The sequence below is a fragment of the Pantherophis guttatus genome, chromosome 3, assembly GCF_059756535.1.
Source record: "Pantherophis guttatus breed Tessera chromosome 3, ASM5975653v1, whole genome shotgun sequence".
Taxonomy (NCBI): Eukaryota; Metazoa; Chordata; class Lepidosauria; order Squamata; family Colubridae; genus Pantherophis; species Pantherophis guttatus.
This window is the reverse complement of record NC_142065.1, coordinates 211,610,255-211,624,823: the sequence shown is the minus strand read 5'-3', so window position 1 is coordinate 211,624,823 and position 14,569 is coordinate 211,610,255. Positions and strand designations below refer to the sequence as shown.

The 14,569-nt window shown below is 44.7% G+C and overlaps 1 protein-coding gene across 3 annotated transcripts in view; it reads left to right on the top strand.

The window, feature by feature from the left end:
- TSNARE1 (t-SNARE domain containing 1) overlaps positions 1-14,569 on the top strand; it is a 298,959-nt gene that overhangs the window by 47,481 nt on the left and 236,909 nt on the right. For 2 of the 3 annotated variants that reach the window (XM_060681796.2, XM_087890951.1), the window contains exon 2: positions 799-882. The exons of the other annotated variant lie outside the window; for it this stretch is intronic. The gene's annotated coding sequence lies outside the window, so the exon portion shown is untranslated. The remainder of the gene's footprint in view (positions 1-798; positions 883-14,569) is intronic. 3 annotated transcript variants of the gene reach the window in all.

Sequence of the window (14,569 nt, the reverse complement as noted above, 5' to 3'; positions counted from 1 at the left end):
AAATGTGGGAGAAATGTTATAATAAATGAAGATATGATAAATAGTGGAGGAGTAGGAAGACTACACAAAAGATGTACTCAGATCAGAGGTGGGGTTTCAGCAGGTTCTGACCAGTTCTGGAGAACCGGTAGCGGAAATTTTGAATAGTTCGGAGAACCGGTAGTAAAAATTCTGACTGGTCCTGCCCTCATCTATTCTCTGCCTCCCAAGTCCCAGCTGATCGGGAGGAAACGGGGATTTTGCAGTATTCTTCCCCTGGAGTGGGGAGGGAATGGAGATTTTACAGTATCCTTCCCCTGCCACGCCCACTAAGCCACGCCCACCAAGCCATGCCACGCCCACCAAGCCACACCCACAGAACCGGTAGTAAAAATTTTTGAAACCCACCACTGACTCAGATGATACACTGAATAATTGATTATGTACTGTATCTTTGTCTATAAAATAATAAAAAAACTGTTATTAAAAAAATGGACATCAGAGGTGCCTTCAAGGAGAGGGTTTTGATTGCATTGTTGTGGCTGCCATCTTGATTTTTTTTTTTGACCCCCTCTTTGTGGACACCCCTTGTAGACTTCCAACCAGCCTCTCCATGATCTTACTCCATTGTCTCAACCCTTAAAACTGTCCATGTCTGTTTCCTCCAAAGATCATAGCCCAGAAATAATTTGAACTTTGCTGCTGATCTTCTATCTGATCCTGCAATGCATTTTGGTTGTTTAAAGTGATTTAGAAACGATACGTCTTTTAAAAAGCACTCGACTCTAAAATAATTGTATCTCCCTTTTTGTGCCACAGTTTGTGGAGGAACCTCAGCTGGTCAGAAGAGCTGGATTTAGGAGAACAAAAGCCAAATCCAATTAATTCTTTTTCCTGCACAAGGTAACCGTGGGGGTTTGGAGGAGAAAACTGTACATTTGCATGAATATTGTTGTACGTTTGGTCAGGAAAAAAAGTGTGTTGCTTCAGTTTGTTCTCAGGTTGTGGCAAGGCATGGAATTCTTTTGAAGTTATTTTCATTAAAACAGTTATAAAATTATTCGTTATTTCCATTATTAGATGTTGGGGGAACACATAACTGTTTGAAAGTATGTGTCAAAGAAGTATGTGTTGTGGTCCGCCAGCAGCCTGCGAAGCTGGCAGCGGAATTGGACAGTGAGGAAGCTGGGGAGGAACATGGGCCAGTCCTGGAGTCAGGGGAAGGCCCAGACGAGGGCTCTGCATCAGAGGCAGAAATGGGGCCAGGGCCATCTGGGAGTGATGCGCGGACTCCAGAGCCCCCAGAGTCGGACAGCAGAGAGGCAGAGGAACAGGAGGAGCCTGTTCCTAGTGCACACATGCACAGAGCTGCCAGAAAGCAAGAGCAGCTAAAGCAAAAGGGACGACTCGGGAGTAAGGCCAGGAGATGATTGGCACCTCCCATAAGGCTTAAAAGAGAAACAAAGGCACTTGGGCCTTTTGCAGGAAAGCAACATTGCTAACTCTGTTTCCAGTTGGCATCTGTTGTTTGTTTCTGAACTTTGTGGGGCTTTGCCAAGTAAGGCCTTTGGCAGGGTGTCAAAGAAGATAAAGGTTGGTGATTACCCTGAAGGATTTCTTCCTAAGGACTTGTTTTTGCAACTAATTGGGACTCAGCTGGGAATGAACGTAATTCTCAGCTGTTACAATAAAATAGGTTTATTTGGGACTAATTGTGTCTTGTAATGACTCAGTAAGCCTAGGTCACAACAATGTGGGAGAGCAGAGGTTTGTTCCCAAAGCTTGTGGGTTCGTTTCCAAACATCTTATTACCAGGCTAGGTAATATCATCAGAATTTAGGGGATGTCGATGTGACTGTTCTTCTGTTTATAAGGGCTTTGTGTGATCAGTTGTGATGGGGAGGTCACATCAGGTGAGGTTCACGTCAGGTGAGGGTGTTATTTTTATTTTTATTTATTTTTATTTATTTTATTTGATTTATATACTGCCCTACTCCCGAAGGACTCAGGGCGGTGAACAGGCACAAGATAAAACACATAGAATACAAAAATTTAAGAGCAGAAGTAAAATCGAATTAAATCAATTTAGCCCAAGACAAATTTAAAACCCCAGGTTAAGAACAAATTAAAATTTACATTAAAAAAGAATAGGAGAGGTTAGGCCAGACCAGCCTGGTGAAATAAAAAGGTCTTTAGAGCGTGGCGGAAGGTGCGTAGATCCGGGATCCTCCGTATCTCCGGGGGGAGCTCGTTCCAGATAGTAGGTGCCCCCACAGAGAAGGCTCTTCCCCTGGGGGCTGCCAGCCGACATTGTTTGGCCGACGGCACCCGGAGGAGCCCCTCTCTATGAGAGCGTACCGGCCGGTGGGAGGCCGTTTGCGGCAGGAGGCGGTCCCGTAAATAACCAGGCCCTAAGCCATGGAGCGCTCTAAAGGTGGTAACCAAAACCTTGAAGCGCACCCGGAAGACCACCGGGAGCCAGTGCAGCTCGCACAGGAGAGGTGTTACATGGGAACGCCATGTCGTTCCCATAACCACCTGCGCGGCCGCACTCTGCACCAGTTGGAGCCTCCGGGTGCTCCTCAAGGGGAATCCCATGTAGAGAGTGTTACAGTAGTCCAGGCAGGAAGTGACGAGGGCATGAGTGCCCGTGTTTAAGGAGTCCCAATCCAGAAAGGGACGCAACTGGTGAATCAGGCGGACCTGATGGAAAATCCTCCCGGTCACGGCTGTCAAGTGCCCTTTTAAAGACAACCGTGAATCCAGGAGGACACCCAAGTTGCGAGCCCCCTTCGTGGGGCCCAGCGATTCGTCCCCAATAGTCAGCGATGGCGTCAACTGACTATATCGGGATGTCGGAAACCACAGCCACTCAGTCTTGGATGGGTTGAGCCTGAGCCTGTTCCTTCCCATCCAGACCCGCACGGCCTCCAGGCACCGGGACATCACTTCAAGGGCATCGTTGGGGTGGTCCAGGGTGGAGATGTACAGCTGAGTATCGTCAGCTGTACATAATGGATCTTGTGATGAGTCAGGTGTGGGGGTGTCAAGTGAGGGTTTTGTGATGGGTCTTATGATGGGGAGGTTACAACAGGTGAGGTCAGGTCAGGTGAAGATCTTGTGATGGGTCATGTGTGATCGGTCACATTGAATGAGGGGGGGCTTCAGTCTCCCCTGCTGGGAACTATATTATCGAGCTTCACTGCTAGCCTGGATGAAGGATTGGGTGTTATTGAAGAGGAGGTCTTTATTAGATTTAGAAGGACACGACCTACAACACGGATGGCATGCACTGCTATGGAGAGAGAAAGTTCAACAGTATAAGTATTTCAAGAGACATTATCTAAGGCGAATATTGCTGGAAACTGGGACATAATTAGAGGAAAATTTTATACCAAGATCCCAACCTGGTTCTCAGCAATAGAAGCGATGACATACCTAACAACTCTTAAACAGGATAATATTTTTAGATATAAAGATCTTGTGGATGCCCAAGGGATATTAAGGTCTAGAGGAGATTTGGTTGATAAAGGAATTAGGCTAGATTGGTGGACCTATGCTACAGTTCGATCTCGTTACAGGAGAGATAGAGATAATTATGGGATATATGTGATGGAACAGAGCTTTGATAAAATATATTATTGGGAGAGGACCATAAATATATAACCAAAATGTATGCACAATTGCTTGAGCGAATGATAGAGGAGGTTGTAAAAGACACTATGATTGCCTGGAGGAGGAATTTTGGGTACTCGATCCCCCTAGAAAAATGGCAAACAAATGTGGGGGGAAAATATTAAAATGACTATGGCAACGTCTTTCAAGGAAAATGCATATAAAATGTTGTATAGGTGGCACCTCCCACCAGCCAGAATTGCTAAAATGTTTCCGGGTGCATCAGAGTTATGTTGGAAATGTGGGAAAACCAGAAGTACGTATTTCCACCAATGATGGACTTGTATAATGGCAAAGAAATATTGGAGAAAGATTAGGAATTGGATTAAGGAAATTAATAATGTGGACCTCCAATGGAAACCTGAGATATATTTACTAGGTAAAAACTAAATGCACAGGTACCGTATATGTGGTACCTCGCTCAATAGTAGTAACTGAGAGGGATCTTGGAGTCCTAGTGGATAACCACTTAAATAGGAGCCAGCCATGTGCAGCAGCTGCCAAAAAAGCCAACACAGTTCTGGGCTGCATAAACAGAGGGATAGAATCAAGATCACGTGAAGTGATCATACCACTTTATAATGCCTTGGTAAGGACACACTTGGAATATTGCAACCAGTTTTGGTCGCCACGATGTAAAAAAGATGTGGAGACTCTAGAAAGAGTGCAGAGAAGAGCAACAAAGAGGATTAGGGGACTGGAGGCTGAAACAGACGAAGAACGGTTGCAGGAATTGGGTATGTCTAGTTTAATGAAAAGAAGGATGAGGGGAGACATGATAGCAGTCTTCCGATATCTCAGGGGCTGCCCCAAAGAAGAGGGAGTCAAGCTATCCTCCAAAGCACCCGAGGGCAGGACAAGAAGCAATGGGTGGAAACTAATCAACGAGAGAAGCAATTTAGAACTAAAGAGAAATTTCCTGACAGTGAGAATAATTAACCAGTGGATCAACTTGCCTCCAGAAGTTGTGAATGCTCCAACACTGGAAGTTTTTAAGATGAAGTTGGTAACCATTTGTCTGAAGTGGTGTAGAGTTTCCTGCCTAAGCAGAGGAAGACTTCCAAAATCCTTTCCAACCAGTGGTGGAAATCAAATATTTTTACTATCGGTTCTGTGGGCATCGCTTGGTGGGTGTGGCTTGGTGGGCATGGCAGGGGAAGGATACTGCAAAATCTCCACTCCCACCACACTCCAGGGAGAAGGATATTGCAAAATCTCTATTCCCACCCCACTCTGGGGCCAGCCAGAGGTGGTATTTGCCAGTTCTCCGAACTACTCAAAATTTCCTCTACCGGTTCTCCAGAACCTGTTGAATAAGCACCCCTGCTTCCAACTCTGGAATTGGAACTCTCCAATTCTATTGTTCTATTGTCAATATTTATTCTGGGAGTTGAAGTCTACAAGTCTTAAGGTTGTTAAGCCTGGAGATCCCTACCCTACATTAACAAATAAATGAACAAATTCACTTTCTCCTTTGCAAAGGAGTTTGCAAAGTCCAGTTACGTCTTGAAAAATCACCTTTGGGACTCTGCTTCGTTAATTTTCTTTTTTTTTTTTTCTGAGTTAAGCTACGAACAAGGAGAATTTTAGCAAATGGATCCAGCCAAAATTCTTGGTCATCCTCTATTGCCCTCTAACCTTTTTTTCTGGCAAATCTAATTTAACTGAATGGAAAAAATAGTATTGCAAATGAATGTGTATGATTCATTAAGTTGCTGGGCTTTTTTCTTTTGAATCCTTTTTTGTCTGATTTGGATGATAAAGGAATGGTGGGGAGGAAATTAAATAAAATTTAAAATTGTTTCAAATCAGTGGCTAACCGGTGTCTCTTCTCTGAAGACTCTGGAGTGGAAAAAAAACTGTGAAAGAAAATAACTTTATTTAAATGTGTGATAATGAGGTTGCTTCTCCTTCCTCTTGTTTTTCACTGCAAAGCTGGCTGTGAACAAGGGATTTCCCACCAATTTATCAAGTAATGGGGTTCAAATAATTTAACAACGGTTCTCTGCCCTAATGATCGGATCGGTGGGCGTGGCTATGGTGGACATGGCCAGGAGATGTGGCAGGCAGCACTCGGCCTCCTGCACCCTCCTGGGAGCAAAAACAGGCCACAGGGGGGCTTTGCCGCACCCCCCTGGTAACCTGTTTTGGGTGTAATAGGCCTCCTTGCAACCCCCTGGGAGCAAAATGGGCCACAGTCCCATGCGCCCCGTTTTGGGCCTAGTAGGCCTCCTTGCACTTACCTGGGAGCCAAAACGGGGTGCGTGGGGACTTCTGGAAGGGGCGGGGTGGGGAGGGCCCAGCCAGCAATTTAACAACCGGTTCAGCCGAAGTGGTACGAACCGGTTGAATCCCACCACTGAATTTATCTGCATAACTGGCATCTGATTCCAAATTGCAGGGAAAAAATCAGGGGTGAAATGCTACCGGTTCAGGCCGGTTCGCACGAACTGATAGTAAAAAATGCTACTGGTTCGCCGAACCGGTAGTAAAAAAATGTAAAAAAAAAGTTCCAATGATCAGCTTAGCAACGGACGATCGTTGGAAGTTTTTTTTAAAAAAACGTTTTAAGCATTATTTTTTACTACCGGTTCGGGCAAATAGGTAGTAAAAAAATGCTTTAAAAAAGTAAAATAAAAGGTTCTGAAGATCGCGCGGCAAACTGTGATCTTGGGAACCTTTTTTTCTTTTTTTTACTTTTTTAAAGCATTTTTTTACTACCTATTCGCCCTAACTGGTAGTAAAAAATGCTTTAAAAAAGTTTTTTAAAAAGTCCCCAAGTTTGTGTGCCGCAGCTGATTTCACCCCCCGTTCTACTTATCTTCCTAAGTAAGGCCAGGAGGTGATTGGCCCCTCCCATAAGGCTTAAAAGAGAAACAAAGGCACTTGGACCTTTTGCAGAAAAGCAACGTTGCTAACTCTGTTTCCAGTCGGCATCTCTTGTTTGTTTCTGAACTTTGTGGGGCTTTGCCAAGTAAGGGTATCAAAGAAGATAAAGGTTGGTGATTATTCTGAAGGACTTTTTCCAAAGGACTTGTTTTGCAACTAATTGGGACTCAGCTGGGAATGAACGTAATTCTCAGCTGTTACAATAAAATAGATTTTTTGGGGGACTAATTGTGTCTTGTAATGACTCAGTAAGCCTAGGTCACAACACCTTCCTCCCTCCCTCCCTCCCTCCCTCCCTTCCTTATCTTACCCATTCACCTCTTTCTCCCATCCTCCCTTTGATCCATCCATCCATCCATCCATCCATCCATCCATTTCATTCACCCTTCCACCCATCCACCAATCTCCTTCCTTCCTTCTTTCTTTCTTTCTTTCCTTCCTTCCTTCCTTCTTTCTTTCCTTCCTTCCTTCCTTCCTCCCTTCCTCCCTTCCTCCCTCTCTCCCTCCCTTCCTTCCCCAACCCAACCCTAAAGGACCCTGAGGTTCTTACATTCTATTCTTCAGAAATTTGGTTGTCTACCATAGGACCCAATGGCTTCACAGTGCTACGCTGGCATGAGAGAGCCACAAGACTCCAAGATCCTATGCATTCACATTGTTCCATATTCATATGCAAAGGAAAACATAATTGCATTGGGATGCCTGATCCTAACAGTCCTTCTTGTTGTTGTTCTCGTTGGATCACAAATAGCCAAACATCTGTAAGGGTTCAGTAACGAGGTCCATTATCACATCATTTTGGGATGGTATCTAGCTGTGGTTTATTTTAGGCACGGATTGCTTTGAACCAGGAATGCTGAGATTTGACATGAATTTATTGACAAGAAAAGAGAACTATTTCCGGAATCCAACACCTGCAGATTTCATGGTTCACAATAATCAGCCCAGTGAACATGGTATATATAGGTAAATGGAGGGAAGTAAGCAGCGGAAGTAAGTACTGTGCTGGAGAAGACTCCTGCGAGTCCCTTGGACTGCAAGGCGATCCAACTGGTCAGTCCTAGAGGAGATCAACCCTGACTGCTCTTAGAAGGTCAGATCCTGAAGATGAAACTCAAATACTTTGGCCACCTAATGAGAAGGAAGGACTCACTGGAGAAGAGCCTAATGCTGGGAAAGATGGAGGGCAAAAGAAGAAGGGGACGGCAGAGAACGAGATGGCTGGATGGAGTCACTGAAGCAGTCGGTGTGAGCTTCAATGGACTCCAGAGGATGGTAGAGGACAGGAAGGCCTGGAGGAACATTGTCCATGGGATCGTGATGGATCGGACACGAATTCGCAACTAACAACAAAGCAGTGGGGTACCACAATGCTCCATCTTAGGCCCAGTATAGAATAGAATAACAGAGTTGGAAGGGACCTTGGAGGTCTTCTAGTCCAACCTCCTGGTCAAGCAGGAAACTCTATGTACCACTTCAGACAAATGGTTGTCCAATCTCTTCTTAAAAGCCTCCAGTGTTGGAGCATCCACAACTTCTGCAGGCAAGTTGTTCCACTGATTAATTGTTCTCATTGTCAGGAAATTTCTCCTTAGTTCTAGGTTGCTTCTCTCCTTGATTAGTTTCCATCCTTTGCTTCTTGTCCTGCCTTCAGGTGCTTTGGAGAATAGTTTGACTCCCTCTTCTTTGCGGCAACCCCTGAGATATTGGAAGACTGCTATCATGTCTCCCCTGGTCCTTCTTTTCATTAAACTAGACATACCCAATTCCAAAAATCGTTCTTCATATGTTTTAGCCTCCAGTCCCCTAATCCTCTTTGTTGCTCTTCTCTGCACTCTTTCCAGAGTCTCCACATCTTTTTTTACATCATGGCGACCAAAACTGGATGCCGTATTCCAAGTGTGGCCTTACCAAGGCATTATAAAGTAGTATTAACACTTCATCTGGTACTCTTCAATATCTTCATCAATGACTTAGATGAGGGGATAGATGGGGAACTTATCAAATTTGCAGATGACACCAAGCTGGCAGGAATAGCCAACACTCCAGAAGACAAGCTCAGGGTCCAGAAAGATCTTCTGACGAGCAAAGTCAGTGAAGAAGCCAGAGTATCACTAACTTATCAACTGCAATGGTTCACTTAAACAGCTGTGGCGAGAAAGGTCATAAAATGGGGGGGGATTCACTTAACACGTGTCTTTGCTTAACGACAGAAATTTCGGGCTCTCAATTGTGGTCGTAAGTCGAGGGCTAACTGTACTATCACCCAGTTTTAAATTATGTGTAAGGGTTCCAAGTAACACCCCCCCCCAACGAAAGAAGACTCCGAGGCTTAGAAGTTCCTCAAAGTTCCACTTTATTAGAGATGTCATATTGGCACATCTGGGAAAACCCGAATCTGAAAGCTTCCAGGTTTTCCCCACCCAAAAGAAAATCCAGGTCCCTTCCCCTGTGCCCACATGTCCATCACGTGGTCCAATCAATGCACCGACCCAATTGGAGATGCCTCCCAGTCACGCCACTCCAGGTGCAGGGCGAGATGTCCTTGACTCTCTGAGAAAGGAATGTTATTATGACTACATGTCACCCTGGCTCCATACAATCCACCCTCCCAGTTTCCCACAGCACTAAATGTGGCAGCCCTGAAGATGCAAAGAAAAAGATGGCTTCCAGGACTGACGTTAAGCTTAACACCTGCATAAATGGGGGTGTTAAGGAAGCCTCATCTCTGCATTGACACTATTTAACAAATCTTGTTCTTCGTATCTTGAGTTCCTCTCCATTAGGTAATTGCAGACTGCAAGGCGTCGGTGCTCTTGTGTTAGCAAAGCTCCACATGTGTGTATTAATTATAATAATTAATTTTCTATTGAACCATCCTGGGTGCCATCCTGTGGCAGGCGGGCAAAGAATGGTTAACCAATCAGTGAAAATGAGGTGCCTATAATAGTGGGGGGTTTCCTACAAAAGGGAGCAATAAACACACAAAAACAATCGGTCTGAAAAACAAAAAATCAAAAGGCTAATTGTTTTTAAAAAAGGAAGATGTATTTTTGTTGCTTTCCCAATTAGCATCGCGCAAGCAGGCGTTAATGAGAAAGAATGCAAATTTCGGTGTTCAGCCTTCCTACGTTTTGTGCCTGAACGCTGAAAATTTTTCTCAGTTGTATGTTTTTATGCTTTTTGAAATCTGATGTCTGTGGTGGGCACACAAAAGCAGCCTTCGCTTTCTTCTTCTTCTTCTTCTTCTTCTTCTTCTTCTTCTTCTTCTTCTTCTTCTTCTTCTTCTTCTTCTTCTTCTTCTCCTCCTTCTCCTTCTCCTTCTCCTTCTCCTTCTTCCTCTTTCTCCTTCTCCTCCTCCTCCTCCTCCTCCTCCTCCTCCTTCACCCCATCTCCATTTCTATCCTTCCTCCTCTTCCTCTTCCCCTCCTCCTCCTCCTCGTCTCCTCTTCCCATCCTCCTCCTCCTCTTCTCCTCTTCCCCTCCTCTTCTCCTCCTCCTCCACCTCCACCTCCATTTCTGTTCTTCCTCCTCCTCCTCCTCCTCCACCTCCTCCTCCTCTTCTTCTCCTCCTCCTCCTCCTCCTTCACCCCATCTCCATTTCTATCCTTCCTCCTCTTCCTCTTCCCCTCCTCCTCCTCCTCGTCTCCTCTTCCCATCCTCCTCCTCTTCTCCTCTTCCCCTCCTCTTCTCCTGCTCCTCCACCTCCACCTCCATTTCTGTTCTTCCTCCTCCTCCTCCTTTTCCCCTCCTCCTCTTCCTCCTCTTCCCCTCCTCCTCCTCCACCTCCACCTCCATTTCTGTCCTTCGTCCTCCTCCTCCTTCACTTCCATCTCCATTTCTGTCCTTCCTCCTCCTCCTCCTTCACCTCCATCTCCATTTCTGTCCTTCCTCCTCCTCCTCCTCCTCCTCCTCCTCCTCCTCCTCCTCCTCCTCCTCCCCTCCCTTTAAAAAGCTGAAGCAGAACCCTCTGTTACAGAACAGATGTACATATTGTAGATGAGGTCAAGTCAGAAACATGTACCAATTTGGGGTGGTCACAGTTTCCATGATCAGCCTTCCCTAAAAAGAAAACCAGGATGGCGGAGGGAAGAGGGTTTATCTGTGCCCCTTAGGGAAACCTTGAGAGAGATGTTAGTTTGTGCCAACATCTCAGGTGGCCTACGGATTTTGTGCATCTTTGCCAGGCAGTGTTTTCTGAGGGACAAGAGACGTGTATGGAGAGCATATCTTTACATTAAGGTAATTTATGGGACACTCGTTTGAGTAGGGATTGGTTGCCTAGCAACAGATACATCTTTATATACCTTGTGCAGTTGTTGCTGGTTGTGGTCTGAAGTGGATTCCTGCTGTCTCCCTCCCAAGGACCGAAGAAATTGATTCCACTTCTCTGAAGTCCTGCAAGATCACAAGCGGGATTGATCCCGGGCCGAGCTGGACTCATCGTCTTCATCTGAAGAAGAGTGGGAGGAAGAATCAGGCAGAAGCAAAACCAAGGGACCCAATTCAGACCCTGTTGGAGAAATAAGTTTCAGATCTTTGCCAAGCCAAGTCTTCCTACAGAAGATCTGAATGTGGAACTGGACTCAAAGAGGAAAGATTGTGTGGACATTGGCAACAAAGGAACAGGGACCAAAACAGAAGTTCTGCAAAGTGTGATCTTGTAATGGTGAGAATGTCCTGAAGGGACAGGAAGAGGAGGAGACTAGTTGATGGTCAGATAAGAGTCAGCAGACGGACTGTCTTCCAACATTTAACAGATTTAACAGAATAACAGAGTTGGAAGGGACCTTGTAGGTCATCTAGTCCAACCCCCTGCCCAAATAGGAGATCCTACGCCATTTCTGACAAGATGGCAGTCCAGTCTCTTCTTGAAAACTTCTGGTGATGGAGCTCCCATAACTTCTGAAGGCAACTTCTCTTCCATGGGTTGATTGTTCTCACTGTCAGAAAATTTCTCCTTATTTCTAGGTTGATTTTCTTCTTGACCAGTTTCCATCCATTATTCCTTGTCTGGCCTTCAGGTGCTTTGGAGAATAGCTTGACCCCCTCCTCTCTGTGGCAGCCCCTCAAATATTGGAAGATGCTATCCTGTCTCCCCTGGTCCTTCTCTTCACTAGACCAGCCAGGCCCAGTTCCTGCAATCGTTCATTGTATGTTTTAACCTCCAGTCCCCTCATCATCCTGGTTGCTCTCCTCTGCAGTCTTTACAGAGTCTCAACATCTTTTTTCTAGTGTGGTGACCAAAACTGGATGCAGTACTCTAGGTGTGGTCTTACTAAGGCTTTATAGAGTGGTATTAGTACCTCACTTGATCTTGATTGTATCTCTCTGTTAATGCAACTTACGATTGCATTGGCTTTTTTGGCTGCCGCCACTCACTGTTAGCTCATATTTAATTGGTTGTCCATTAGGACTCCAAGATCCCTCTCACATTTCCTGCTATTAAGTCTGGTTTCTCCCAGTCTATGTGTGTATTTTTGATTTTTCTTGCCTAAATGTAAGACTTTGCTTTTCTCTACGTTGAATTTCATTTTGTTAGATAGGGCCTAGTGTTCAAGTCTATCAAGATCCATCTGGATCTTGAGCCTATCATTTGAGGGGCTTTCACAGAGAAGAGGGGGATCAACCTATTCTCCAAAGCACCTGAAGGTTGAACAAGATGCAACAGATGGAAACTAATCAAGAAGAGAACCAACCCAGAACTAAGGAAAAAATTCCTGGTAGTGAGAACAATTAATCAGTGGAACGGTTTTTTGCATTCAAAAGTTTTGGGTGCTCCAACACTCAAAATTTTTAAGAAGAGATTGGACAACCAGAATTGGGTCTCCTGCTTGAGCAGGGGGTTGGACTAGAAGATCTTCAAGGTCCCTTCCAACTCTGTTATTCTCTTATTCTGTGAAAACCACCACTCTATGAAACGTGGAACAAATTCTCAGAGTCCCGGGAGTCAATAATTCTCTGCCGATTGAAAAACCCTTCTGAGACACACGATGGGCAGTGTTAGCCTTCCCGTTATAGAATGCCCTTCAAACGATATTTTTTTCAATGGAAAAAGAAACTGGTTTGCGGTTGGAAATATCAAGGAGTGGGCTGGATTGGAACTTTTTCTCTTGACATTTTCTTCTCCCAGATTGGTCCTTACGCATTTCGATTTTATAAAGTCGATTCTCCAGTTTCAAACTCTTCTTCAAATGCAGCTATCCCAGCTTAAGACAAGATGCTTCTTTGGGAAGTTGAGTTACTGTCTTCTAAACAACAACTCCTCCTCCTCCTCCTCCTCCTCCTCCTCCTCCTCCTCCTCCTCCTCCTCCTCCTCCTCCTCCTCCTCCTCCTCCTCCTCTTCCCTTCTAGCTATTCCATTCTGTAAACCCCACTCCCTTCTAGCACTGATGATGTTACAAAGTTGGGTCATGAAAGGTCTGCGTGACCACACAATCCCCCCCTCCTCCTCCTTCTCCCTTCTAGTTCTGATAATGCTACCTAGTTGGTAAGTTAAGTCTGACAGCAAACTACCAAGCTCAGGGAGCACCAAGGACCTCATAAGCCCCTTTATTTTATTTATTATTTATTTATTGGTTCGATTTATATGCCTCCCTTCTCTGGAGACTCAGTTCGGTTTACAATGCTTTTAAGCAATAGCCTTCATACTTTTGTATATACCTGCTTAGTAGGGCTTTCGGGGGCCCCCCAAAGCGGTGTTTTTTTTTATATACAAAGTCAGCTTATTGCCCCCACAAACCGGGTCCTCATTTTACCTCCCTCAGAAGGATGGAAGGCTGAGTCAACCTTGAGCCTGGTGAGATTTGAACTTGCAGTAATTGCAGGCAGCTGGTGCTACTTAACAGCACTTTAGTCTGCTGCGCCACTCTTCTTCTGCTTCTCCTCCACCCCTCCACCTCCTCCTCCTCACTGTGTTAATCCCACCTCTCTCTCCTTCTTCTAACTCCCACCACGCAAACATAATTTTTTTACCCATAAGAAGGCGATGGATTTCTTTTCTAGGCTCCTGAACTTTTCTTCAAGATGTAAAAATATGTTTTCCTCAAGGAGAAGGTGCACAATCCACTTTCCCACTTCTGGAGCTATTTATTAAACTTCAGCCCGGTTTCCCTCCCACCGATTGACATTCTCTTCCACAAATTTCCTTGCCGGGGGTGTTGGTCCGTGGCAAAAAAACCGCGTTCCAAAAGCTCCGTTGAAAAGTACCTTAGCAACATTAAAAAAAAAACAAAAAAAAAAAAAGAAAGAAAAGAATCGTCCCTAATTATTCCTCACTCCCTTTCCATCTTCCTTTTTTTTTTTTTTTTGAATCAATTAGCCGAGGAAAAATGTCAAGGCCATTTATAGAATGGAGAGCCTTAAAGTTTGCAGTGGGAACACTTCTGTGCTAGCGTTTTTTGTGTGTGTGGGTCCGTGTGAGCGTGTAAAGAGAGTCGCACAGAATCAAAAACCCCTGCATGACTCAACCACTGATCTGCCAGGAAAACTGCCTCCCACCCAGCTAATACCCAGCAAGCTAAACAACTGGAGAGCAGGTACCTACGTGAACAATTCAGGCAGAAAGGGTACCCACAAGCATCGAGGACAAGATGCCTGCACAACAGAATAGAATAGAATAGAATTCTGTTGGTTGGACACACAAGGAATTTGTCTTGGTGCATACGCTCTCAGTGTACATAAAAGAAAAGATACGTTCGTCAAGAATCATAAGGTACAACACTTAATGATAGTCATAGGGAACAAATAAGCAATCAAATCATACTAGGAAACAATTAGATAGATAGATGGATAGATGGATGGATGGATAGATAGATAGATAGATAGATAGATAGATAGATAGATAGATAGAATTCTTTATTGGCCAAATGTGATTGGACACACAAGGAATTTGTCTTTGGTGCATATGCTCTCAATGTACATAAAAGAAAAGATACGTTCATCACGAATCATAAGTTACAAAACACTTAATAATAGTCATAAGGAAACAGTCAATATAAATCGTAAGGATACCAGCAACAAGGTC